The sequence below is a fragment of the Centrocercus urophasianus genome, unplaced genomic scaffold, assembly GCF_019232065.1.
Source record: "Centrocercus urophasianus isolate 14NV4802_14NV808 unplaced genomic scaffold, USGS_Curo_1.0 seq_423, whole genome shotgun sequence".
Classification (NCBI taxonomy): domain Eukaryota; kingdom Metazoa; phylum Chordata; class Aves; order Galliformes; family Phasianidae; genus Centrocercus; species Centrocercus urophasianus.
This window is the reverse complement of record NW_024885004.1, coordinates 34,163-37,918: the sequence shown is the minus strand read 5'-3', so window position 1 is coordinate 37,918 and position 3,756 is coordinate 34,163. Positions and strand designations below refer to the sequence as shown.

General features: G+C 40.1%; 1 long non-coding RNA gene across 1 annotated transcript; it reads left to right on the top strand.

The window, feature by feature from the left end:
- The first annotated feature begins 526 nt into the window (after positions 1 to 526).
- On the top strand, positions 527 to 3,294 carry LOC122168477. The gene is made up of 2 exons (XR_006171268.1): positions 527 to 1,044; positions 1,843 to 3,294. It is a non-coding gene; the product is annotated as an uncharacterized LOC122168477 (long non-coding RNA).
- Positions 3,295 to 3,756: the final 462 nt, after the last annotated feature.

The following is a 3,756-nucleotide window of genomic DNA, read 5'->3' as shown; positions in this document are numbered from 1 at the left end:
GAAGAAATGTAGGCATATGTGGATGTGATTGCCCCATAGTGTGGGAAAAGATGTTTGGCTTTACAAAGTTCTGGTTCTGTTTGCTGCTGACAAAATGTAAGAGAAGAACATTGTCCTGAGTCATAGAATTGTAGCATCTTAGAATGGCCTGGGTTGAAAAGGACCACAATGATCATCTGGTTTCAACCCCCTGCTATGTGCAGGGTCACCAACCACCAGACCAGGCTGCCCAGAGGCACATCCAGCCTGGCCTTGAATGCCTCCAGGCATGGGGCTTCCACAGCCTCCTTGGGCAACCTGTTCCAGTGCGTCACCACCCTCTGTGTGAAAAACTTCCTCCTAATATCTAACCTAAACCTCCCCCATCTCAGTTTAAAACCATTCCCCCTTGTCCTATCACTATCCCCCCTCGTAAAAAGCCGTTCCCTTTCCTATTTATACACTCCCTTCAAATATAGGAAGGCCACAATGAGGTCTCCCCAGAGCCTTCTCTTCTCTAGCTGAACAAGCCCAGTTCCCTCAACCTTTCTTCATGGGAGAGGTGCTTCAGCCCCCTGATCATTTTAGTGGCCTTCCTCTGGACCAGTTCCAAGAGCTCCACATGGAACTTTAGAATATTAGTCAGAATCCTTGATCTATGGTTGGAAACAGAAGCAACATTGGGCTGGGAAAGGTGCCAAGGTATACTGAAAGAGGGGAGTAACTGCGAATTGAGGTACAGAACAAAGAGAAGACACTTCCTCTCCAAAGCAGAGCTGCGTGCCCTCTGCGAGACAGCTTTATCATTGCTTGAGTCCCGCTGTGTAACAATCAGGTGTGCCTTCCAGGTCTTGCCTCATTATTGTTGCAGACCTTAATGCTTGCTACAAGATTCAAATGATTTTTCACATTTCACAAACATTTGAGCTGAACTGTTACTTTTTTTGGTAATGCTACTGATTTACTCTTTTTTTTTTCCCTTGCTCTAGTTGTATCTGCTCTGAATAAGGCATGGTGTGTGAACTGTTTTGCTTGTTCAACCTGCAACACTAAGTTAACGCTCAAGTAAGTCAGTCGATAGGTGTGATGCCTTCAAAACATATCAGTGGTTCTCTTTACGGTATTGGATGTTGCTATAGGTTTAACTGTTACAGTACAAAAGCCGTCTGAACAGCACTGAGACAATGTGCCTGTGCCTTCTTCTTGCTCTATTTACTGACTTACATCTCTTTCAGCTGCCTGTTCCGTTCTTCCTTCAGTTCAGTCTTCTTAATTCTTCTCCTTTTTCGTCCTTTATTTTTTCCGCCTTTCACTCTGAAGAGATAAGTTTGTTGAAATTGATCTAAAACCTGTCTGCAAACACTGCTATGAGAAAATGCCAGATGAATTTAAGCGACGCCTTGCCAAACGGGAACGCGAAGCGAAGGAGAAAGAGAAGCAGAAAAAGAAAAAGCCCATCTGCTTGTAAACTGTTTTTCTTCTCACCACCACCTGTGCTCCTTTCTTCTTTGGTCAGTGCTACAGATGCTTTTACTTACAGTTTTTGCATGCGTTCATGGTTCACAGCCAAATATTTTTCACAAAACTGCAACTTGAAATACTGTTATTTTATTATTTTAAGCTCAGTTTGCTTAGCAATACAGCTGAGTTTGAAAGATTTTTTCAGAGACACAGTTATAAATGGGGCATAACTCCCTCAGAGTATTTCAGTCACGGTCTGCAATGTGTATAAGCTTCTGAAAGTAATTTCATACATACGTATAAAGTGCAGTTGCATTTTTTGTCTGCATGCATTTAATACAACCTTTATTTTCTTCAGGATCCCTTCCACTAAGACTTTGTTTTCTTGCTATGTCATTTTAGAAATAAATTTGTTGAGTTTGATATGAAGCCTGTCTGCAAAAAGTGCTATGAGAAGTTTCCTCTAGAGCTGAAGAAAAGGCTGAAGAAATTAGCTGAAACTGTGGGAAGGAAGTGAAGACTTGTTCTGCTCTCCCCTTTCCTTATGAAAATGTTGTATCTGTTACTTGGGAGGGCCTCTGAGGCTGTAATCAGACAACAGATTACAATGCGTGCCTTTCGTCTTGAAATGCTCCATTCTCTCTGTGAGTACACGTACGAATAGAGATTTGTTGATAAACAGACCACGCTTCTGTCAACTCACCTGAGAGGTTTCTGACCCTGATAATGCACCCATACAAGAGGGCCATTGAGCACAGTAATCTCTGAGGAATTTTAGGTTGAGAAAATATGCTTGTGAGTTCCTTGTGAAAGCACATTGTGCAAACAGGCCCAACGTTATGGGCATGCAGTGTCATTTATATTAATGAAAATATCAGCATGCAAATGAAGCATGCATACAAAATTCCCCGTGGCCTGGGCAAGAAACCAAACATACCTCATTCCCCGGAGAAAATAATGCTTAGATTTCAGGTCCAATAGTCCCACTGAGGAGCCTTGTTGAAGGTGGTTGAAAAGTACCGCATTGCTAAACACAGTCACTGTACAAATGCCCTGCTTCCCATAGGTTGTACTTACACGCTGAATCTCTGTACATCAGCCTTAGCATGAAATATCTGTATGAAGTCTAATTCCCACTGCAAGAAACAAGTGTACTCAGATCTACTTGAATTTTGCTGTATTCCATTCAGATTAACACATTAACTTTTATATAAGCTCTTGCCTTTGATTTCCTTTTTGTGCCTTATTCTGCCGGACCATATGTAACAGTGTTCCATTCAATATATATCTATAGTTTTATTTTTATTTCTTATTTTTGTGCAGAAACTATGTATGAGGTATTTTCAAAAGATAACAAAATTTGCCTTAATTATCCAGGATGCAAGAGGAACTTTGCTTCGGGTGTGAACACCTGAGGTTGAAGTTTAGCTTCTAGGCTTCCCTGACTTCTGGAACAGCAATGAAAATGCGTATTTGAGTTAACTGGCAATATTACTTTTACACTGTGAGTGTAAATATGTGAAGTTTGATCCTACTGGGATCTGTTTCTTCAGCCATCTTCAAGAACTGTGCTCACAAATCGTCAGAATTCACTGTAGTATGCTTGTGCTTGCTTTATACTGTTGACTTCTGTCCATGGAAGTTTGCTTTTCCCTTTTCTGTCAAAAATACCATTACTTAGGAATTCTTGATGGTACTGTTATCAAGTATGCAAACCTTTTTTTTTTTTTTTTTCATATTAGAAACACAATTTTTATATCATTACTTCATAGCAAGCAAAATTTTCTTTCCTGTTTATGGAAAAACAAATGCTTTGGAACATCTTTCCAGTGTCATCAATAAAGGCTAATGTTATTAAAACCTGTATCACCTCTTTTATTTGAGTACTGGAGATGGGTGGAAAAGCATCTAGGCAGCCTTCCTTCACTATGCTTCTACCTGTGACTATCTATGTGAAACTCTTTTACTATCCTGACTTAGAGGAGACATCTGCCTGTCCTAAAAATGCACTTTAGTTTTTAGGTTTAAAAAATAAATTATCATTTGTTTCATAACCAACAGCTCGATTCTTCTGGATATTTTCTGATTGGCACTGTCACCAGGTTTTCTGAAAGAAAGTAAGTTCAAAAGCACATCTTCCTCCCAGATTTTGCTCTCTACTCGTTTCACTGTAGTGTAACTTTCATCCCAGGCTTCCAATTTAATGCTAGGTAGGGTATTTTTTACTTCGTGATTATATACAGTTATCCCATGCAATAACAGTTCAGTAGCAGAATGCAGTCATTACTGTGTTCACGACTGAAAATTCCCCCCCAA